Raw genomic sequence first — 25,572 nt, 5'->3', positions numbered from 1 at the left:
CCCCAGATAAGTTAATTAAGGTGCACAATATATTGGGGGACACAATATCACCACAGACCCACATAGTGGAAGGAGAGAACTGACTTCCTCCAGTTGTCCTGTGACCTTCATGTGATGCCATACTACACCCTCACAAATGAGAATTAAAAAAAAAATTTTAAAAGTCATAATGTATCTTACTACAGTATGTCCAACTTTTGGGTAATCATGATTTTTTCCTTATTGTAATAGGGAGCTTCCATTACAATTTGTGATTTTTGTGAAAAGATAGATGAGATAGTACATCTTACAAACTTAAACATATAAATTTCCTTAGACAAAGAATATCATGTAAACTTGTGGTTGATATATTATACACCCCAATGAACTTATCTGGGGGTCAGAGAACAGAACAGCCACTATATTAAACATAGAGGTTACGCAGTGGTAGCACATGCCTTTAATTCTGGAGGCAGAGATCCATCTGGATCTCTGTGAGTTCAAGGCCACACTGGAAACAGCCAGGCATGGTGACACACACCTTTAATTCCAGGATTTGAGATCTCATGTCTTGCTTGGGAAAGACATATGCCTTTAATCCCAGGAAGTGATGGCAGGAAACAGAAAGGTATACAAGGCATGAGGACCAGGAACTAGAGGCTTTTAAGCTTTTAGGCTTTCAGCAGCAGTTTAGCTGAGATCCATTCATTTGGGTGAGGACTCAGAAGCTTCCAGTTTGTGGAAACAGGATCGGCTGAGAAGTTGGTGAGGTGATGTTAGATGTGGCTTGTTCTGTATCTCTGATCTTTCAGCGTTCACCCCAATATCTGGCTATAACTCGAGTTTTCCTGCCTTGCCCACAGTCAGGACAAATCTTTGTCATCCACCAGTGCCACAGCCGCTCAGACCCAACCAAGTAAACACAGAGACTTATATTGTTTACAAACTGTATGGCCATGGCAGGCTTCTTGCTAACTGTTCTTATAGCTTAAATTAATCGATTTATATAAATCTATACCTTGCCACGTGGCTCATGGCTTACCGGCATCTTCACATGCTGCTTGTCATGGCGGCGGCTGGCAGTGACACTTTCCACCTTCCTGTTCTTTCTTTTCTCCTCTCTGTTAGTCCTGCCTATACTTCCTGCCTAGCCACTGGCCAATTCATGTTTTATTTATTGACCAATCAGAGTAATTTGACATAAAGACCATCCCACAGCATCTGGCTCCTGAGTTCTTTATTAATATGACTGTTTAAGATTCGTGCTACATAAACCGGGTACATAATGATGTGCATGCAGTCCCAGAATTTAGGAGGCTAAGGTAACAGGTTTATGAGTGGAGGCCCAGCCTGAACCAATATTTCAAGACCCTGTCCCCAAAATGTATTATGTAAGTTAATGTAAACTGATAACCATAAAAACAGGTCAAAGACTGTTGTTTTGTAAGGTCTAAGTTATGATTCTTAAATTTATGTTTTATGTAACACATGAGTCACCTGATACTTTTTAGCTGTAGACAGTCAGGAGAAAAGTCAGAGAATCAAAGAGAAAAAAAGGTGGTCTGTGGAATTATTTTCTCTTCTGGGTTTTGGCTGTCTACATTCATTTTGCTTCAGGCTCCTCCTTTAGCTCTCAAAATGTATGGAGGCTTTTAGGAATCCAAGTAACAAGGCTTTTATATAGCTCAGAGTAACTTTTCCTTCCGTTAATCTTCATTGGTATATTGCTCAACACATCACATTTAAAACCATAGTGTAAGTTCTTTCCCAAAAGATAAGTCTTCTTTCCATTTCTCCTGTCACAGTATATTGAGAGAAGAAGCCTTTAGCACAAAAGACAGCCACATTAATTTAACATAGTCTATGATGGCAACAGTAGCTTAACACAGAGTTTAAGGTTTATTGGAGCCCTATCTCTGAGCCCCTGAAAATGGAAAATAGGTCAGAATGTGCACAGAAAGATATCGTGACAAGCAGTACTCTAGGAAAACCTGACCAATGCTTTTGCCATGGAAATGAATTGTCACATAACAAATACATGCACTTAAGCAGTGTCTTTATTTGTATTTTTAGAAACTACTCTCAAGAAGAAAATGAGCTCAGATTTTATGATCTTTTTGATCACTGTCATAAGCATAATGGTTTGAGTATTGAATATGTATACTAATCTACACTGTTGGTTTAGAGGAGACAAGGCTTGATGTAATCTGGAGGAGTGCTCAGAAGTGCATCTTATCCTTCAGAAAACCACTAATATTCTAAATGCACAAGATAATTTAGAAAGTAGAGTTAAGGCTTAATTCCAAGTAAACATTTCATCATTTTATGTTACTTAGTTTTGTTTGAGTATCCAGTGTGGGTTTGGGTTTGTGGACTTGAATCTTACATAATTTTTAGGGAGGAGTTCTTTATTGAAAAGAATCATTTTTTTTATGTGTGAATTAGGCCAGTTAATGATGTAAAATATTTTTAGGTAGCATATTTCTTTTAGAACAAAATGGATATTAATACAAGTTTCATCTTCTGTAGTACCACACAAGAAAATACTTTCTGCTTTTCTTTTTTTTTTTTTATTTGAAATGTAATGATATATTTGGAAAGAGTATGGATTTTGTGTTACACCTGAGATTCATCATGACCTTTCTCTGTTATGGTTGCTGCTGCTAGAAGTCTAGACAAGAGCCTTCTACGTGAAGGATCTAAATGGTCTTTCATCCCATGATGACCTCCTTTCTTATGGTATGTTTTTAATATTGCAACTGAAGAACTCTTTTTTTTTTTTTTTTTTTTTTTTTTTTTTTTTTTTTTTGGTTTTTCGAGACAGGGTTTCTCTGTGTAGCTTTGCGCCTTTCCTGGAACTCGCTTTAGAGACCAGGCTGGCCTCGAACTCACAGAGATCCGCCTGCCTCTGCCTCCCGAGTGCTGGGATTAAAGGCGTGCGCCACCACCGCCCGGCGCAACTGAAGAACTCTTTAGAAAACTTTTATTGTTTCAGATTAAGAACAAGATCCAGACTTCCATTTGACTGGTCTTGATGCTCTGCATCCATTCCTGAAGATCCTTTCCTCTGCTATCATTGCCCTTGAGCTTGAAGCACTTCTTGTATGCTTCGCATGGTTCAGGTCCATTCATCCATACCTTATATCTGCTTTTCTTTATTTGAAATGTCTGTTCTTACAGGGCATTTTTGCTGGACAGAAACTAATAGGTTCACAGTTTTTCTTGCAGCATTCTGAAGATGATTTTTCTATTGCCTTCTAGCTTTCTTTAAGGTTGTAGAAGCGTGTTATCATTCCAGAATTGGTATTGTGGGTATGTACCCTATACAGATGCATGAGTTCCACACTTAGAAGGACTCTGCATTTGCTTAGCTGTGCTGTTTCTATCTAGAAAATTTTAATAGCCTTGTAGCAAAAACCTTCTATTTTTATTTTGCAATGTATTTTTTTGATGTTTCTTCCAACTTGGGGACTTTATGTTATAAATGTTGCTTATTGAATACCTTTCCTCTATGTTGGGTGAGAGCTAAGTTCCTTGTACTAGAATAATAGGGACCAATAATATTCATACAAATGGTTTTAAACATTTGGCCAATGTTCAAAATTTTTAAGGAAGGAAATAAAAGTAATAATAGTTATTTATAGCTATAGTTGTCATAGTTTATAAAGCTATTCCATATGTTTTCATTTCAAAATTATTTTATTGTTTTCCTTTTACTGAAAATAGATTTTTTCTTACATAATATATTAGGATTAAATTTTTCTCCTCCCTCTACTCCCAGTTTTTTCCGATGTTGTTCATCCTGATCCAACCCTTTTCTGTCTCACTTTAGAAAACAAATAATCTGTATGGAATAATAATAAAATAAAATATAAGATAAAACAAAAATTAATGTATCAGAATTGGACAAAACAAACAAGGAAGGAAAAGGACCCAAGAGAAATGGAGTCCCACTTGTCTGCACACTTAGAAATACCATAAAAACACTAAACTGGAAAACAGTATGTATATATATGCCTCCTCTTCATGAGGTTCCCTGAGTCCTGAGAGGATGGATTTGATGGAGACATCCCATTTAGGACTGACTGTTTCAGATTCTCTTTCTCTCTGCATAATGTCTGGCTGTGGGTGTCTGTATTTGTTCCCATTTACTGGAGGAAGAAGCTTTTCTGATAATGCCTAGGCAAGACACTGATCTATGAGTATAGCAGAATGTCAGTAGGAGTCCCTTTATTGCAAATTCTTTTTCTTTCTTTAGACTAGTATTGTTTGGTTTTATCCTAGGGCCCATGGCTCTCTCTGACTCTCTGGTTCTTGGTCACCCAAGCAGTATTGGGTATGGGTTCCATCTTGTAGAGTGGGCCTTAAGTCAAATCAGATATTGGGTAGTCATTCCCACAAACTTTGTGCTACTGTTGCACTAGCATATCCTACAGGCAGAACACCATTGTGTACCAAAAAATGCTTGCATGGAGGTGTGAGGGCTCTATGTAGGCACCATCTTGATTTCTCCATGTTTAATGAGTGATGTAGGTGTTGTCATTAGCAGTGAGGTCTTGCTGTCTGTTTTGTGGACAACAACCTATTGTCTTGGAAACAGCCTAGGTTATTTGGAGGTTCTCGATGTATTCTCTCTACATAACCTTTGTGGTTCTATGGATTGTAGCTTGGTTATCATTGATTAACAGCTAGCTACATAGAAGTGAATACATAATATATTTTTCTTTCTGAGTCTGTGATACCTCATTCAGGGCAGTTTTTTCTAGTTCTGTTTATTTACCTGCAAATTTCATGATTTAATTTTTTTAAGGTTGAGTAATAATACTGCATTGTATAAATGTATCATTCTTTATACATCGTTCTGTTGAGGGACATTTAAGTTTTTTCCAGTTACTGGCTATTATGAATATAATAGCAATAAACATGGTTGAACAAGTATCTCTGTGGTAGGATGAAACTTCCTTTGGGAATATATCCAAAAGTGGATATAGATGGATCTTGAAGTAGATTAATTCCCATCTTTCCGAGGAACTACTACACTGATTTTCATAGTGGCTATACAAGTTTGCACTCCCACCAGCAATTGGTGAGTGTTCCTTTTAACTCCACATCCTTTGTCAGGCGTTGTTTTATTTATCTTAACCAGTCTGATAGGTGTAAGATGAAATCTCAAAGTAGTTTTGATTTGTTTCCCTGATGTCTAATGATGTTGACCACTTTTCTAAGTGTTTCTCAGCCATTTTAATTTCCTGTTTTGACAATTACACATTTCACTTTGTAACCAAACTAAACAATCAAACAAAAACATTTACAAGTCTTCTGAATCAAAAGGGTTATTTAGATACTGGGTAATGTGTTTTGGGATGAAAAATGCACCATGAACACATATAGTCAATAATTCATATAACCATTTTGAAGTCTTCTCAAGGAGTATTTATTTATTGCTTACACCTCTTCTTCCCTCTTCTCCTCTCCACCTACCCGCTTTACATTGCTCTTTTCTAGTCTAGATTGCTGTTCATTAAAAGTTACAATATGTCTTCTGCTACATTCTTCAAACTAATTTCAGAACAACTACTTCTGTAGGTAGTTTGAATAAAGATAATGATGGAATGTTGGTATAACGTTTGATTTGTGTGTGGCATATGCTTCGAACCCAACTTTCTGTCTTTTCAGAAAAGGGAAAAATATGTTTTAGTAGTTAAACTAAACCCTGAGCTCTAACAAATCAGCCACCAGGTTTTGAGAAATATCAGCATGTTTTGTCAGAAAAGCATGTATTTGTCCAGGATAACATATTATAGGTTTTCAAGAAAGGCTTTACTGATAAATGAAAAAAATGCATGTCCAATTTTTGGAGCCTACTTAAAATATGAAATTATATATATATATTATACTTACATACATATGTATGTATATAATATGTATTTCTTGATGTGCTACCAATGAGATAAATGTATTATTGGATTTAGTGTTGTTCTAAAACAAGGTTTCCTACATGATGAGTGTCTTAGTATTGTCTGTTGTTGTGAAGGGACACCATGACCATGGCAACTCTTATGAAAGAAAAGATTTAATGGAGGCTTGATTACATATTCAGAGGCTTTAGTCCATTGTCATCATGGCAGTGAGAATGGTGGCACAAAATGTGCTGCTGGAGCAGTGGCTGAGAGCTACATCCTGATCTATAGGGAGATGACTGGGGGAAGGCTGGTCCTGGCATGGACTTTTGAAACCTCAAAGCTCACCCCCAGTGATATACTTCCTCCAAGAAGGCTCGCTTCCTAATCCTTTTTATATAGTGCCACTCCATGATGACTAAGCATTCAAATATATGAGCCTATGGGGAACATTCTTACTCAAACCACCACCTGAGAGTATAGCTTTTATTATAGTTGGAGGCTATTTGTTAGATCGAGGGCGAGAGAGAGAGAGAGAGAGAGAGAGAGAGAGAGAGAGAGAGAGAGAGAGAGAGAGAGAGAGAACACTAATAGGTTACAGGTTTAAACTTTGCTTTTTTCCCATTGTCTACATGAAATTTAAATTAGCAAAACTCAAGCCTTCATTTCTTCCCATGAAGCAAATTCATTTCTGTACTTTTCTACTTAGTTTTTGTCAATATGACAAAATATATTTTATTAAGTTTTGATGGTACTTTTATTATTTGTGTGTGTATATAACATGTTCATATGTGCATTTGTATGTAAGGTAGGCAGAAGTCCAGAAGTCAACATTGAATATCTTCCTTGATTACGTATCAACCTTAGTTTTTGAGACAGAGTGTCCCTCTGACCCTGGAGCTTGCCAATTAGCTAGACAAGCAGGCCGGCAAACCCTAGCCACCTACCTATGTTTCCCTTCTCAGCGCTGGGGTTATAGAAGCGCACCATGCTTGGCTTCTCACACAGTTTCTGGAGATTTAAGGTTTACATGCTCCCATATCACCAACAGAACTCTCTCCAGCCCCTACCATAAACATAAAAAACTTTAATGTAGGCCACTTAAGCTATGTATACCCTCACAACAATTATAGTTCAAGCCAGTGCTGGGTAGCAGATGGCTTTTGTTTCCTTTATAGAACATAAAAATATACATTAGAAAGGTGCTGAGTAATTTTAAGAATGTGCAGTGCAGTGATCATCTTGAAATATTATTGTTATTATGAAATAAAACAATTCTGATCTTTAACCCATTTTATTGACTTATATGGCACATATTTGTATCCTAGTTGTGTGCATCACTAATACTTTGTTGGTATTAGTGTCATGAAATTATAGTGTATAATTGGAATTTAAGTTTTTATAGAATTAAAATATCCAGAAATAGTATTAAGCACTGGAAAAATGGTTAAATCATTCTTGTTATAAAGAAGAGGATTTCTACAGTTTTCACTGGTATGGCACATTGTTATTTGCTGAGTCTTGTTTGAGATGTATAGGTTATGAATCACTGCTTTGGGAATGTTTTTGTGATGATGAGTTTCTTCTATACTTCTTCATACTGTTCTATGTGAGATTTGGCTGGCCTAACATGCAGATAATGTATGTTGTTTTTTCACAACATAATATTTTTTATTGAATATTTGGAAATTTCACACAGTGCATCCCAGTCACACTCACTTCCCAGTCTTCCTAGGTCCAGATCCCTACCTTTGTGCCCTCCCCACAAATAAGCAAGAAAAAGAAAAAAGATATCAAGTTCAGTTTATGTTACCCATATACTCATTGGGGTATGGTTAAACTCCCAGTGGTCTGCCTCTTAAAGAAAACTGACCCCTCCCACCAGAAGCCATCAGTTGTGAAGACCTCCATTTCAGCATCCCTATCACATTTTTTAAGGGCTTTCTTCAATGGCTTTCTGTCTAGACTGTTTGTTGTTCTTAATCAATAGTTTTCTGCAGCTGTCTATGTTATAGTCTTTGTTTTCTCCAAAGATCACAATCACACCTATTACTCTTGTGAATGAAAAATTTCCATGGCCTTTAGAAATTTTTATTTTTAAACTCTTTATTCAATTATTCATTAAAAAAAAAAAGACTTGGTACCCGCAGATGGCCACAATGATACTTGCTGTATATAGGTCCTAAGATTGTTTTATGCATTCCAGGCTGGTCTTAAACTTTCAATCCTCCTTTTGAGAATTTCGTACCTGAGTACTGTAGTTATATCATTTCCACTTTTTCTCCCCCACCAACTTCTCCTGTCTCCCCTCAAATTCATGATTCTTCTCTATTATATAGATACACACACACACACACACACACACACACACACACACACACACACACACACACACAGCCTGCTGAGTTCATTTAGTGCTGCTAATGTGTATCTATGTTTAGGGATGACTATTTGGAATTGGATAACCTATCAGGGGTGTTTTCATTCCTGGGGAAGATTGATTATGCCTCTCTTGGAGGCATAATCATTGCTTATACCTACTTTTCTGTGGGTATAAGTCTAAGTATTTCAAACACAGAAATTTTACTGGTTTGGAAAGTGGCAGTGGTAGGTTCTCCTCTAAGGTCCATGACCTTACCAGCTATGGGTACTTGGCTAGGTTTATTGTATCAGGCATGATGTCCTTCCTGTTGAATAGGTATTAAGTCCAATTAGACATACTGGTCACCCCCAGGATATAAGTGCCACCTGCTATTGTCCCTTTGGGGATATCTTGCTGTACCAATCATTGTTGTGGTGCATAGCTTTCCAGTTGGGTAGGACTATTGATAACCTTCCTCCCCTTTAGCTTGCACCTTCCATATTTATCTTTCACATGCTTCTCATAGCATCTTCCAGTGCCACGAGGACCCGTTTTCAGAAAGTGAACCTGTACTCCTCCTGCTTTATTCTCCCAAGTGTGAAGAAGTTTAAGAAGGCATGTCATGTACACTTGTATTGCTGTATCTGGCTTCAGATGGTTAGCATCTCCTCCATGAAGTACATAGGCAGTGAGGACTGGGAGAAGCTGTGACTTCTTCTTTTCATCCACTAGTAAGTGAACTGGAACTTTCCTCTTGCAGTTCTAGTGATATTTGGCTGAGGTGTGAAAAATACTTCCTACAGACATATTTAGGATTCTGTGTCAATTTATATTCTTATGAAAATCTCCCAAAATATTAGGAACAAGTTGGGCAGATGCGGTAGTTTTCTTCTAATAGATTTTTGTAATCTTCAGCACAATAAAATAAGAACAGATGGCCTGCCTACTGTCTTTCCTTAACAGTGGGGTTTAGATAAGTATTTTCTACAAACACAGCACATGCAACCATTACTTGATGATTTACCATTTATCTAGACTCTTCATGTTATTTAAATCCATGTTGTATGAAGTTAAAGTTTAAATATATAAAGATATTCCAGGGTTACTGGGCAAATGGGTTCTCTAAATATTTCTGAAAAACATTTTAATACCTATTTTGCATACAAATAAAAATTTCAATTGCAATACTATATATTCTTAATAAACTAACAAATTAATTTAAGAAGTTCTAAAGATTAGAATTATTTTTATAATTAAGTTTTATCTACGTAGAGGAAATTATTGATTGAATGTTTATTGTAATTATTATTGCCTGAATGACATAATTTTACTGAGTATTTCAGTCATTTAGCCAATATATTCTCATGAAGCTCTCTTAAGAAATACTGCTTGTTTAATACCTTTGCTCTTGAACAACACCAGTAATTTCATTTTCCTTTGGGGCATACAGCTGTTCCCAGCCTACTCAGTGGCATGTCAGGGCATAAAATCATCTTGACAGAAAGCTCTAAATTATAAATAGTCACACAATGACATTCAGCTTGGGCGGTGCATTTATAAAAGGAGTTATTAAGCAAAATGTCATTCCAACCCCTTACTAGAGCTAGAATGCCTTACATTTTTGCAACCACTTTTTTCTACCGAGATAGTATTTGTAAATGTGAGCATTTAAGTGATCAGGATTGTGAAATGTACAAGTATAAAGTAATAGCAAAGCTATTAGAAAAATAATTTCTAGATTTTTCTTCCATTATTATTATATTTTAATTCATATCTTTGTCTCAAGAAGTCCACTGAAAATTTAGGGTAAAGAAGGCAAAATTATAATAAATTTGTTTTTGATACTTTAGTTAGCTTTTATTTGTGGTTATAGCATCGTGCAACTCCTCACAGTTTATATATAGTGTGCATTCTGATTTGCTGAGCCTAGGAGTTTGGCCTTGTAGAGACCAAAGTGCTGAAGAGTATAGAAACAGAGAGCAGAAAGTGGCTTATTTATTTATTTATTTTTAACAAACACTTTCCTTATAAAAGATAGAGCAGATTTCTTTATTGTGTCAATAAAACTGGTTTCTTAGAAGATCATCTAATGATTTTTTTAGTTCTGTTAACTTATAACTTTAGCATGAGATACTCCAGTTTAATTAGGTCTGCTGGGCCCTGTGCAGAACCTTAGTCTATACTAAGACCTTGCTACAATTTTTATTACCAACTCTATTATCCTGATAATTTCCATACATATAGTACTACAAACAAAAGAGCCACAGTTGATTTATGTCATTTTAATATTCCTTTAGAATGTTGGGTATTGAATAGATTTTGGGTATTTTTTCCTGTTGTAGATGTTAGTTATATGTGACTTAATATTAGTGTTTGATCTTTGAATACACAATTCTTATTACACATCTATTTTATAAGTCCTATAAGAAGCATGGAAAATCTGCTTTTAACCCAAGGTACTTTTCTTTGAACAAAATTATGTACCATTTTAAAAAAAGATTTAACATTTTAATAGTTTGTTGCCATAGATCATCTTGTATTTTATAATACTTGTGTACCTGGTTAGTTTGCACATGAATGAAGGTATAGCAATGTAAACAAGGAAATCAGAGGATGGTAACGTTTTGTATAAGCATTATGCCAGAAAATTTAGAGCATGGCATGGTTGAAGTTGGCATTGTGAAAGGTTAGATAATAGAAACATCTAACCCTCTGGCTATGCATGCATGCATGTGTTTATGCATATGTGTGTGATGACTTATTTAAGTCCTTAGGCCCTTACCTAGTCATTCTGTTTGTTTACAATTTTCTATTTAGTGGGCCAAAAAGTACATGAATGTTGTTGGTTCCTGTATCATTTCTGAGTCGGCTTTTGATCACATTGTCTTCTTTGATCACAAACTTTTCAGAATAGAGGTGTTTTTTCACTGGGCCTTTTCCAGTTTAGCAACCTTCATTCCTCTTTCAGACATGTCTTGAAACAGCATCATAAGTTTATTCTTTCCCTTCTCAATTTCTGTTTCTTCAAAGTGATTTCTGTCAAAGGTTCAGTGTTCTGAGTTGTTCTCTGTGCTACCTAATCACTTTAGCCACTTAGCTTTGAAAGTGCCTGGTGAGAAAGAAAGAGACTTGTCCTGGCAGATGTAGGTCATTTCAGTTGACTCGTCACTTTCTCAGTCCCTCATAACATGGCTCAGAAATGGTGGAAAAAATACAATATTTTTTAGCTTTTTCTTAAAAAGCTTCAAATTCAGAGTCATTTTAAGCTACTGTTGCTTTTTATACTTATTTAGGCCCATTCTTTATAAAATCTCTCTCTGTGTCTGTCTCTGTCTGTGTATCTTTGTCTCTGTTTCTCTCTGTCTCTCTGTTTCTCTCTGTCTCTCTGTCTGTCTCTCTCTCTGTCTGTCTCTCTCTCTCTGTCTCTCTCTGTCTCTCTCTCTCTGTCTCTCTCTCTCTCTCTCTCTCTCTCTCTCTCTCTCTCTCTCTCTCTCTCTCTCTCTCTCTCTCTCTCTCTCTCTGTTGATAGTTAACCAGAAAGGAACACAAAACCTGTTAACCTTTTATCAAATATTACCATATTCTATTATGTGTTAGGTACAGTGCTTGCAATTGATGATATCAATTAAAAGACATCAGAAAACTCTACGTTTAATGAAAATAGGTCAATTACTATGCTAGGTCTTTTGGTTGATGTATTTATTTACCTAACTAATTATTTTATGCCTGGTACTTAGAACATCTCTGGGGTTTATATGGTCAGAAGTAGTCATGTTATTGTTTCTGTTTCATCCCATCATATGTTAAATATGAACATGAGTAGGCCAAGTACAATGCTTATAAAGCTGGTAAATGAAAGCTTTGTCCTTCAAACAATGAGTATGAAGTATTTATGAAGCACTGTGTGTTGAATTCCAGTAGAAATAAAAAAATGAATGAGACAACTGGATAGGTCTGGGAGCTGTTTGTGTGGCATAGACAGAAGACATGAAAACATTTGAGGGAGAGAGAAAGAAGTACCAGTGAAGATATTCTTTTAAACCAAGCATGATGGTGCATGACTATAATCCCAGCATTCAGGAGACAGAAGCTAGAGGATTGCTGCAGAATGGAGGCCATCCTGGTTAGCAGTTTCTTCCAGTCCAGTCATGATTATGCAATGAGACACTGTTTTAATCTCTTAACACCACTTTCTTTAAACAAACAAAACTGAAGTGAGTTGGCATGATAATGTGTATTTGAAGGACCATCTTGTGATTTTTAAACTATGTTTTTCCTTAAATTTTTTTCTATCTTTTCATTATGAATATAATTGCATAGAAGCTGAGTGGGACATGACAGACTCAAAATTATATTAGTTTCTTTAATTACATTCTTCTTGTCAGTGGTGCTTTCACCTTTAACTTGCTGGAATGTTTAGTCATCACTATCAGAAATCATCTACTGAATATCAATTATATGTGACCGAATTTCCAACCTTGATTAATAAACAAACCATTGTTGACTATTTCAGCATTGTGTAAATTTTTCAAGACAGAAATTTAATATAAAACTCCATATTTTTAACTGTCATGTCCACAGTGAAATTAATACACACAGATTATAAAAATTAAAGTATGTATTTACAATAGTAGCTTCATGTTATGAATAACTTCCATGGTGAAAATGATTCTTATTGCTACCTTGTATGGTTAATTTATTTTGTTTGTTTGCTTGTTTGTGTTTGCTTTGGAATGTTTATGAGGCCATGTGTCTTCAGACGGCTCAGTTTCCCAACATACGTTTCCATTCCATTCCAAAAACTTGATATACAGTATGATGGTAGACAATATAACCTCATCTTTATGCAATATTTATATATTTGATCTCTATGTTCTGTTTTCAAATTAAGAACTACTTGGTTCTAAACATAATGGTAAATATTTCTACAAATGGTGGCATCACCATTGCATAATATTACTTCTGCTCTAATCAAGAAATTTCTATAAAAATTTAGTATCTGCATATAAAGAGGCAGTTTATATATGGCATTGATAAGCAGTAAAAAGATCCAGCGACTGTTATAGCATTAATCACTCAAGCACTACATGAATATAAATTAATATAGTTAAAAATAATGATCAAATTAATTATTGAATAATTCATTCTCATTTTTTGAAACAATTTCAGCACTTAATACAATTATAATAAAATTTTATTACATTCTCTCTGGTAATTTTGAATGATCTTAATTCTTTACAAAAGTTAGGAAAGGTAATATTTTTGTATTATTCTAACAAACGGGTTAAGAATATACGAAGGTGGACAGTAATTAATACAGAGACTAATAGCTGGTCAAAGTGCTGAAAATGTGTAACTTAGGCTTAAATGGGAAATTAATATTCTTTACCAACCCAAGATTTAAGGAATATTGTGGGAGAGGGAGCAGAAAGTACATAAGAGTGTCTGGCTGAAAAAGAATTGTATGAAATTCTATCTTCAGGAAATACAGGTCATTTCATTCATGAATTCAAAGCAACTATGGCTACCTGCTCAAGGGTCTGCAAAAATCAAATTGCAGCACTGACTGTGGAGGAGCTCAGGTGGCTGCACATGTAGTTGAGCTGATGATAGTTGGTAGCTGCAAGGGGAGCATCACTTTTCCTTTTTGGTATGGACACTACTAAATTTCCCATGCTGCAGTGGATGGCCCCATACCCATGTGAGTTCTGACAGTAGAACTGCTTTGACTCAACCAATTATTAAGAGGTAAATGAAAAGATTGTTGGAGAGATTGGTCAATGGTTAAGAGATTTGACTGCTCTTCAGATTAAACTGACTAGTTTACCTCACCCAGATGGCAACTCACAACTACTGTAACTCTAGTTCCGGAAGATTCAATGTCTTCTGGCCTCTGCAGGCTGTGAATGCTTGTGGTGCACCTAAACTAGCCAGCTAAGTAACTAAGTAGCTAGCTAGCTAACCAACTCTGTCTCACACACACTCATGTACATGAAAATAATGAATTAAAAGAACAGTACATGGAGTTGTAAAAGGATTTTTGTTGGATAGGGAGTTAGTAAAGAGGAGTGGACATTATCTAAATACATTGTATACATGAATGAAGTTCTCAAAGAATAAATATAAATTGCTTTAAAATAACAAAAGAGAATACTGCAACATTTTGAAATCATTGCTCTGAAGGACAGCATATAGTCATTTTATGAAGATAGTAGGATTATAATGATAGTGGTCATGGCTAGTGCTATTAATTACTGGGTAAGGTATTGAGGGAAGTGAATTTGTATTTTTGAAGGAATTATCACTTTCCAAATCGCCAAGATTTATGGTATTTGCAGCAGGAGGCTGTTGCCAAGTGCTGCAGCCTTTCATGCCTAGATGTGAGGAAAAACGTGTGTGTTTCTCAAGTTTCTTTACTAACTCATAAGATAAACCAGTTATTTGAATGGGGGACACTCAAAACAAGCAAGCCAACAAACAAAAACTCCAAAGTGTTAAAGGGTATAAACAACACAGAAGGATGTGGAATGATATTGATAGAAGTCTGCTCTAGAGAGCTGGTGTCGGTTCCTGAAATGTGCTATGGTAGTGACATGTATTACTACATTTGTTGACAAATCTTGGTTATTTGATTAGGAAGGAACAATTGAAACTTAAGGCTTTTGATGATGTAACAAATATGTAAATCTGTTTTTATTTCCCAGTATGGCCATCTCTAGGAAAAGACATTAATTCCTGTTACTACCCAGTTTAAATCCTTCAGAGGTCTTATCAGTGCTTATGAAACTCTTATGAATGTTCCCCTTGTGAGTCAAGCAGGATGCCAGAACATTGAACAATGCCTAGTATTTGGTAAACTATTTCATAATCTAACAGACCTCTAATTAGATGAATCTGGGCTCGGCTTTGCAGGAAGTAGTATTTTTTTCTTATTTATTAATTTTTTTCATTTTACATACCAACCACGGTTCCCTGTCCCATACCTCCTCCTATCCCCCTCACCGCCTTCCTTCCTGATGTTCTCCCCCCCGCCCCCCCACACAAAAGGGTAAGAAGGCCTCCCCTAAGGAGTCACCAAAACCTAGTACATTCAGTTGAGGCAGGACCAAGCCCCAACCCCTGCATCAAGGCTGAGCAAGGCATCCCACCATAGGAAATGGGCTGCAAAAAGCCAGCTTTGCACCAGGGATAGATCCTGAAACCACTGCCAGAGGCCCTTCAAACAGACCAAGCTACACAACTGTCTCCCACATGCAGAGGACCTAGTTCAGTCCCATGTAGGGGAAATCTACACAGTCAACTGAACCAAACTCGTGTGAACTCACGAACTCTAGATAGCTGTGAACAATTATGTTCAGTTATTGGACCTTGACTCCATGATCTTCTCCTGCTGTTCATGGAGTTTGATAGTATGTTGGATTGTTAAAGCCACCTTGATGGATGCATGTACAGTATTGCTGATTTAAGTAATGTAGAAATGATACTTCAATTCATATCTGAGGATTTTGTTTGTTTGTTTTTTTAAAATTCATTTCCAGAAACAAGTTGCAAAGACAAGATCATGAAAATTTCAAGTTTTCTTTTCAAACCTGAGTCATAGATGTTTCATTTCAAGCCAAGTTAAGGTTTGATTATTCTACACTTCATGGCTCTTTAAAATTCTAGTTGCTATAACAACTTTGATATTTCTTTATTATTTTTAGCACATCAGTTGCCATAACAATAAGATATCTCAAAAATAGCAATTTTTCTTTTATAGTGGAAAACTTCCTTTCAATTAAAAATGAGTTTAAATTAACATTCCTTTCTTTTAATGTGAACCTGTTATTTAAAATGTGGTGTTTGCACTTCTGTTAGCATACAGTTATATAGACTGTTTTCAAGTGATGTCTTAAAGTTAAACTTTACCACTATGGTTTTACTGTACAAAATTTGAAGGAAAATGAACATTTAATGTCCTTTCTGTGAGCTAATATTTAAGATTTCATTGATACAAAATTGTATTAAATAATTTAATTTCCAGATGGAAATTCCTTAATATAAGAAAAACTCTTAGCTATGAGATTTAAGAAAGCTTGACATTTTTCTCCTATGTTATTTTGAAATGCACTTCCAATGTTTTAGTCATACTAAAAATGGTGCCATTTCACTTATCCAGAAATAACTGGCAGTCTAGGACTAAACTGTGACACTTTCCTGGTAGAGGAGTAATTTTATGTAGTCTTTGAGAAAAAAATTGTCAGAAGCTTTGTTTCAGGTTTTAAGCCTCTAGGAAATTGCAAATAGGAAATTGAAAGAGGAAGTAAAAGATACTGTTCTGTGTTATGGATAGAAAGCCAGTGTGGTGGGAGCTGTGTATTACTTTTAGTACCTGGTCACTTATAGAATGAAACAGATCTATCGATCTCCCCTGTTGTTCCTCTTGTCTCTAATACACACACACTCATGGTCCACAGTTGCAAAGGTATGTTATGTTATGAGACAATGTTCCTATTGTTGTTAACAGTGATGATCACAAACTGTTTGACAAATATTAAATGAACATTCATTGTACACAAGTGAATTCACAGGTTCATGGTTATCTTTGGTAATAATTTACCCAAAGCTTACGTGTATTATTTCATCATTTTCCCATGTATACATGCACATGATCCATACATTTTTTACATAAGAATGTTTCCATCATTCCTGAAATTTCTTTTATATTCTTGACAGTCATTGAATTTGTGTCAGTGCCCATGCATGCACACACTTGTATACACATGTTCAAATGTGTGCACACAAATACACTATTGAGCCAACTGTTATAATTCAGCAAAAATTCATTTTTTTATGTTTTAGAACTTCATGTCAAGTGTGCTCCTTGAGGCATGACTTTTTCCCCTTAGTGTTTAGGTTCATCTGTGTTGTTTGTGCTATTTTCATTCCTTTTTGTTGCTAAGCACCAAGCCACAGTAGGTACATATCACAGTTTCTTCATGTATATACCTGTTGGTGGATGTGTATGTTGTTTCCAGTTTGGGCTGTTTAGTTTTGTACATATTACCAGGAACATTGTGTGTGTGTGTGTGTGTGTGTGTGTGTGTGTGTGTGTGTGTGTGTGTGTGTGCGCGCGCGCAAGACTTGATATCTAATGGTTATTTCGTGGATATGTTTGCATGTCTTTTGGAATGAGCTGGTGGGCCATAGTGTAGATTTGTTTAATACAATAAGGATTTCCAAAAATGTTTGTCACATTTCCTGAATTTGGGTTATTTTATACCACCACAGTTTTTACAATCTTGCCAATTTTTTTATTGCAAGTCTTAATTCTAGCCATTGTAGTAAATACATTGGTATGTTATTATTGTTGATTTTTGCCTTGAACTAGTGACTTGATACTGAGCACTTTTCACTTCTCCCCCTAACAGTTGTACATACTGATGGGTTCTATGTGGTGTTTTGAGTCATGTATAATTATGTAGTCTAACTCAACTTGAGCATATATATCTCATGAAAATTTGGCCTTTCTGGGTTGTGCATGAATTTAAAAATGATTTTTTCTAATTAAAAATTAAATAGCAAAGTACATTTCAGTAATCTGTAGTCAGTTTGGGAGGCAACAGCACATCAAAACTTAGTTCTTCTATTGAGTTATCACTTAGTATTCATTGACTAACATCTTCTCATCTCCCTATTACTGTTGCTAGTCTCTGGTAGCCACAATTGAACTCTCAGTCTCTATTATTATCATTTTTGATTATTTGTATTTTTATTTTTTTATTTTTTTTTTTGGTTTTTCGAGACAGGGTTTCTCTGTGTAGCTTTGCGCCTTTCCTGGAGCTCACTTGGTAGCCCAGGCTGGCCTCGAACTCACAGAGATCCGCCTGGCTCTGCCTCCCGAGTGCTGGGATTAAAGGCGTGCGCCACCAACGCCCGGCTATTTGTATTTTTATTAATTTATAGTGTCAGTAACAGTATTGTAGTCACAGTTTGCATAAAAATTTCTTTGTTAGGTGTGTGTTTTGCTAATGACTTTTTTCAGCCTTTTGGCTTGCTGATTTTCTTAATGATGTCTTTTGGTAAGAATTTTGGCATATAAATTAAAATTTAGCTTATTATTTTTATTATCTTACAAACTTTGCTTCTGTGCCATGAAGTTATCCCTGTAATGTGTTTTCTTTTAGAAGCTATCTGTTTATTTTCTTTTTTTGTTTTTAAGATTTATTTATTTATTATCTATATAGTGTTCTGCTGGCATGTATCCCTGCAGGCCAGAAGAAGGCACTAAATCTCATTACAGATGGTTGTGAGCCACCATGTGGTTGCTGGGAATTTATCTCAGGACCTTTGGAAGAGCAGCCAGTTCTCTTAACCTCTAAGGTATTTCTCCACCCCCTGTTTATATTTTCAACCTTTATATTTTGATATATCATTTATTACAAGTAAATTTTTATGTGTAGTATGAGGAAGTGCCCTTAGTTCATATTTTCCCATTGGGTGTCCACATTTTTCTAGTACTATTTATTGAAAAGATTTCCTTAAGATCCAGGTTTGTTTTAGAGATCCTACTGAATTTCAATTGGCCAATAACTCTGGCCTCATTTTTGTAGCTTTTACTGTTCTACGGGTCTATAGGAGGCTAGTCTCTTGTACCATGGTCTTACAGTAGGTCTTGAAACCAGGTTGTGTCAGTCTTCCAATTGTGTTTTTATTTTCTTTTAGAAGATGGTTTTACAATAACTATTCAAATTCTTCGTGTTTACATATAGATTTTATAATCAGCAGTTGCTTGTTTTACAGAAAAACCTGTCTAGATTTTAATGTGAGTATGTAATCGATAAACTGGTGAGAATCTGGTCTTATATTTTTGGTTGTGAGCCTAGCCTTTAACGGCTGAGCCATCTCTCCAGCCCGAGAATCTGGTCTTCTTAATGATAGCAAGTCTTCAAAAACATAAAGATGGTATATCTGTCCATTTCCTTAAGCCTTTAGCGTTGTCTCAGTGGCTTTCTGTAGTTCTCAAAATAGAGATATACAGGTTTTATTAGATATATCTTTGTTTTCTGCTGTATGAGCCTATTGTAAAGGGTTTACTGTTTAAAATTTTATTTCCATTTTTGTTGCATGTATATAGCAACGAAATACCTCATATTCTGACAAAGTGTATTCATTTTATATTTTAATGTATGTAGGAGTAGTTTTAATATTTTTGCATATATAGTTATGCTTTTCTTGAATGGCTTTTAATTTTCTTGTTTATTATATAGACTGAAACTGTCAGTATAGGGTGCATGGAAGTAGTAAGACCCACATGCTTATATATTCCCATTCTTAGGGAAGAATCATTAATATTTCATTGTGAAATACTCTAGTAGATATATATTTCCCAATTATATGTCTTTATCAGGTTGAGAAAGTTCTTTCTATGTAACTTTATAACTAAAATTTTGTTGGTATTTTTAATTAATTAAATATTTAATTTTTTTGATTTACAGTAGAGCAAGGTAAGAAAATAAACTTACGCTGTACCTTTCAGTCACTAAGTCAGTAGGTTGTTATATGTATCATTTCAGTGTTTGCTTTCCAGCACTCAGCTCATGTTACCTTAGTACTATGCTTAGTCGTCCATTACAAGTTATTTGGTACTGCATTTAATAGCAGTTGGCATTCTTAAAATAAGTAATTAATCATTATTGTTTTCTAAAAAATCAAGTTTCTTTCCATTAATTTTCACTTCACGTTTTAACATATTTACTGACTTCAATATGGTGTTTTAATTCACGTACATGACAAAGTCAAGGTAATGATTCTGTCCATCATCAGCTTGCAATATAAAAATGTTTAATATAAGTACATTCATGAAATCCAATAGTTTTGAGATGTATAAAAAATTATTGTCCTGCCTGCTGCATACTTTAGAACTTAAAGATTTATATCTTCAGTCACCAAAAGATTGTTGACATTATTTTTATTTAAAAAATTTATTATTATTGTGTTGCATGTATATGAGAGAGAGACAGACAGACGGAGACAGAGAGAGAGAGACAGAAAGAGACAGACACACACAGAGAGAGACAGAGATGTGTGGATGGATAGTGTATGCCACAACACATGTTGGGAAGTCAGAGGACAACTTTGTATAATCATTTTCTCCTCCCACCTTTAGGTAGGATCCAAAGTGAATTTCAGTTCACCAAGCTTGCTCAACCAAGTGCCCTATTGGGATATATACCATCATTTTCCTGGGGTGATTATTCATAGTCTATGTAATATTTTCAGTTATCATACACAAAGTCCAGGTGATAAAAATGCATGAATGATGACCAGTCTAGAGACTCTCTGGTGTCTAGGTGTGATAGCATTACACATTAATACACATTAATGTGTATTAATCTTAATACACAATGGTATGTGCATTAAGATTAGAGAACCGAGAAACATCAGAATTGTATCTCTGTGAGCTCCCACTCGCTCAGGTCAACTGTCTTTTTGGTTTTCTCCATCATGATCTTGACTCCCCTTGCTCATATGATCCCTCCTCTATCTTTTCAATCGATCTCCAGGAGTTCAGCCCAGTGCTTGCTGTGGATCACTGCATCTGCTTCCATCAGTTACTGAATGAAGGTTCTATGATGACAATTAGGGTAGTCACTAATCTGATTACAGAAGAATGCTGGTTCAAGCACCTTGTCTGTTGCAAGGAGTCTTAGCTGGAGGTCATCCTTGTAAAAAACAAGCTATTTGTTGTATTTTTAACATTTTGCATTTAATTATACTTGATGATTGTTGTGGATTATGTTGTCAGTAACAGCAGGCAGGCTTACAGGCATCCTTTTCTCTATTTCCATGATGATAACACATCATAGAATTATAGTACAGTATCACACCCACAATGGTAACAACTGCACCGGTCAAAACACAGAACAATGCTATTATTCCAACATCACTAGTGTTGTCCTTAAAGGACACATCAACCTTCCTTATTTCCTAGGTCTAAAAATCAAAGATTTTTTTCAAATGTTGATATGGACTTGGATTTAAGTAGATGTATAAATTACTAATACTTATCTAATATTTGAATATATGAAGAGATTAACTTTTCTCTGTTGCAGTTTGGTCATATTTCTTACTTCCTCCTGGAAGTCTTTGTTAAACAAGGGATTGATTGTAAGGGACTTTGTTTTAATGTTACAGTTTCTGTTGTACTAGTTGTCTTACATAAAAATTAATTATGTTAGCCGGGCGTTGGTGGCGCACGCCTTTAGTCCCAGCACTCGGGAGGCAGAGCCAGGCGGATCTCTGTGAGTTCGAGGCCAGCCTGGGCTACCAAGTGAGCTCCAGGAAAGGCGCAAAGCTACACAGAGAAACCCTGTCTCGAAAAACCAAAAAAAAAAAAAAAAAAAAAAAAAAAAAAAAAAAAAAAATTAATTATGTTAGACATTTGTTTGTTAAACTCCTATTCAATGCCCAGCAGTATAATATCAGCACTTTAGATATGATGGTAAGCAAAGCAAGTATTTGCTCCCCCTATGAGGCTTCAGCTTAGTAAGAAAATAAAGTGAATAAAATAAATAATTACAGATGATGGTAGGTGTAGAATCTGGTACTTTGTGGGAACTCAGGTAAGATTTCCCAGAGGAAGAAGTTCTTGGACGAAGGTGGAAGCTTGTGTCTGAATTGAATGTGGTAGCTCATTGAGCAGCTGATGTGAGCACTCTGCAGCAGAAGAGAACACAGCAAGTTAATGTGGGGCCGAGGCTTACAGTGACGAGGGGTGGAGAATTTGTCTAACATGGATAACCCAAGGAAAATGAGATTAGGCCAGATTTATAGGACCTTTTATAAAATGCAGAATAAAACTCAAGTATTTTAAGGAAGGAAGTGACATGATTTGTTTTGAATTTTGGAAAATATACTCATTTTTGTGCATAATAGTGTAGACAAATTGCTAAACGGTCTTATTAAATAAAAAAACACAGAGCCAGATATAGTGGTTAAAACCTGAGAGATCAGGGGAATAGGAAAAGCCACAGGCTAACTTTACTTCACCAACCCTGCAGTTTCCAAAGAGAGCTACTTCCTGTATACCCATGCCTATATGCCTTTATGTTCTGCTCCCTCATTTGCTCTCTCAGCCCAGCTACATCACTTCCTTTTCCTGCCCAGCTCTGTCACTTCCTGTCTGTACAGACCTCCAGACCTCTATGATTAGTGTGGTGATATTTTATTTGTGCTAAATATGGTGATATTTTATTTGTGTGTTAATAAATAAAGCTTGCCTGGAGATCAGGGGGAAAAGGCCAGCCATTTTAAGTAAACAAAGAAGTCAGGCAGCATACACCCTTAATCCCTTAGCAGTGAGGATCTCTGTGTGTTCAAGGCCACACTAAGGAATAGAGCTAAGTGTGGTGACAAACGCCTTTAATCCCAGTACCAACCCTAGAGACCTGGAGGTCTGTACAGGCAGGCAGACAGTGACAGAGCTGTGTTAGGAGGAGAAAGGGATGTAGCTGGGCTAAGCTAGCCAATGGGAGGGCAGAAAAGCAAGGCATATAAGCCTGGGTAGATAGGAAGTCGTGCTCTTTGGAAGCTGTGGAGTTGGTGAGGTAAGGTTAACTAGTGGCTTTCCATATTTCCCTGATCTCTCTAAGGCTTCAAATTTCTGGCTCTGTTTTTTTACTTAATACGACCATTTTAAGATTCATGCTACAAGTTAGTGCTAGAATTAAAGGCTCTGTTCCGAGTGTGGCCTTGAACTCACAGAGATCCAGACAGATCCCTGCCACCCAAGTGATAGGATTAAAGACGTGTACTACCATTGCCTGACTTCTATATAATGGCTGGCTTTTTCCTCTGATCTCTGGGCAGGTTTTATTGGGGGACACAGTATATTGGGGAACACAATACATCACCAATAATAGATTGAAGAGAAGCTATGATCAACACAGACCAGATTAGAAGCCACTGCTGTCATCTAAATAGAAAGTGATGCTGACTTTTCTAAGGTCATGATGGTCGAGACAGTGAAATTGGATAGTTGTGGAACTAAAGTCTGAATGCACACCTCTTTTGCTTCCTTTTCAAATATCTTAAGAGACAAGCTTCTCCAGTGCTTTGTAATGTTACTGTAACTCTCATTGCAGTCATCGTCCATTATTTATCCTACTTGGCATTTATAGCTAATGTCTTGCCTTTACTGTTATATTTCTCTTGCTGTGGTAAGACACTATGACCAAGGCAACTTATAGAAGATAGAATTTTGCTGATGGGTGGTGGTGGGGAACATAGTTTCAGAGGTTGAGTCCATGAGCATCATGGTGGGGAGCATGATAGCAGGTAGGCAGACATGGTAATAGATCAGTAGATGAGAGCTTGCATCTTGATCTACAAGTACAAGGCAAAGAGAGCTAACAGGGAGTGGGTTGGGCTTTTGATACATCAAAGCCCAACCCCAGTGATACACCTCTTCCAACAAGGCCATAGCTCTTAATTGTTCCCAAACAATTCCACCAACTATGGACTGAGTATTCAAATATATGGGCTTATGGGGACCATTCTCATTCAAACTACTGCACTTACTTTGCTGTCTAGGACATGGTTTGGATTTTTAATAATGAGATAACATATAATATAATATATGATATACTAAATAATATATAAATACTAAATGATATTTCCTCTAATAAATTACAGTTTGGGCTTTTTCCTGGTTAGCTCTCATCAATTGAAAGGAGAGGGAAGTAGTTGGTAATGATGATGGAAAGACTAGCAGTGACACCCATACCCGTAAAATGAGAAGAATGATTTTTGATTTAAAAAGAAAAAATGGTATATGTGATGAGCTATGTAATATAACTATGGTGATATATTGTGTACCCTAGCCAACTACTAGATTAGACATAGAGATCAGGCAGTGGTGGCACACACCCTTAATCCTATCACTCAGGAGGCACAGATCTGTCTGGATCTCCGAGTTCAAGTTAACACTGGAAACAGAGCCAGGCAGTGGTGGCACATACCTTTAATCCCAATCCTGGGAAGCACACATGCTTTTAATCCCAGTACCAACCATAGAGTTCTGGAGGCCTGTACAGACAGGAAGTGACAGAGCTGGCCAGGAAGAGGAAGTGATGTAGCTAGACAGAGAGCAAATCAGGTGGCAGAACAGCAAGGCATATAATCCTGGGTAGACAGGAAGTCACCCTTTTTGGAAGCTGTAGAGTTGGTGAGGTGAGGTTAACTAGTAGTTTGTCCTATCCCTCCCTCTGATCTTGCTCTCCGGCTTTAACCCAAATTTCTGGTTCCGTTTATTTATTAAGATCATTTAGAAATTATTCTACAAAGGAGAGAAAGAAAGGAGGGAGAGGGAGGCAAAGGGAGGAGGAGGAAAGAGGGAAGGAAGGAGAGGGGAGGAGATCACACTGTGGACATGTTTATGCTAGGTCACACATATGGATGTCAGAAGAAAACTTGTGGGAATCTGTACTGTCCTTCCAATGTCATGGGTGTGAATTAAACTTGAGTTGTCAGGGTTGTTGGTGACAAGTGCCTTATATCTGCTGAGCCATCTCAGGCCTGAGATTTAAGAATTTTATGAAGAAGGAGGTATAAAAGCACATAGCTCAAATTTTGGCATATAAGACATGTTTTCAATAATTATTACCTTTTATTTGCATCTTTCTTTTACTAAATTGCTTTACTCCTGTAACAATTACAAATTTTGTTATGATAGGTTTTTTTTAATGTTTAAGGTTTAAAATAAACAAATGTTTAAGGTTTAAGGTTTAAAATAAATGAATGATTGAAGTAAACCTAAATAAAAATGTTTTAATATACACCAAATTCTTGAGCAAATATTTATTGTGCTTCTACTAACATACACACATACACACACACACACACACACACACACACACACACACACACACACACACACACACCCCTTGAAAACTGTGGGGTGAATTTCTTTAGCTCTTGACACATTTGATATAGTAGGATAACTGTGGACTAAGTGCTTCTATTTATTCGGATTCCCCCTATCCTTTTATATCACATTGACCCAGGTATTTATCCAGACAGCTTTCACTTTCACAGTCCTTAACTGGTATTTTGTTGTGTAGGTCAGTGTGCCAAGCTCAGCACATTCATGTGGGCGTGGCAGGTACTGGAGAGATGAGTAAATGACTTTTAATTTCTAATCAAAATACGACCATTTACCTCATAGTAAAAAAAAAAAAACAAAATAGTAATTTTATCAATTTAGTTCTGAGGACTTAAATGATTTTTAATAATTCATAAGTTTTTTTAGCCAAAGAGTATTAGATTACTGCTGACTTTTTAGTGTCATAG

At 36.1% G+C, this 25,572-nt stretch overlaps 1 protein-coding gene across 9 annotated transcripts in view; it reads left to right on the top strand.

Moving 5' to 3' along the window:
• The window catches only part of Rabgap1l (RAB GTPase activating protein 1 like), a 566,460-nt gene that overhangs the window by 183,272 nt on the left and 357,616 nt on the right, over positions 1-25,572 (top strand). The gene's annotated exons all lie outside the window — the stretch shown is intronic.

The sequence above is a fragment of the Peromyscus maniculatus genome, chromosome 11 (assembly GCF_049852395.1).
Source record: "Peromyscus maniculatus bairdii isolate BWxNUB_F1_BW_parent chromosome 11, HU_Pman_BW_mat_3.1, whole genome shotgun sequence".
Classification (NCBI taxonomy): Eukaryota; Metazoa; Chordata; class Mammalia; order Rodentia; family Cricetidae; genus Peromyscus; species Peromyscus maniculatus.
This window is presented reverse-complemented; position numbering and strand designations above follow the sequence as displayed.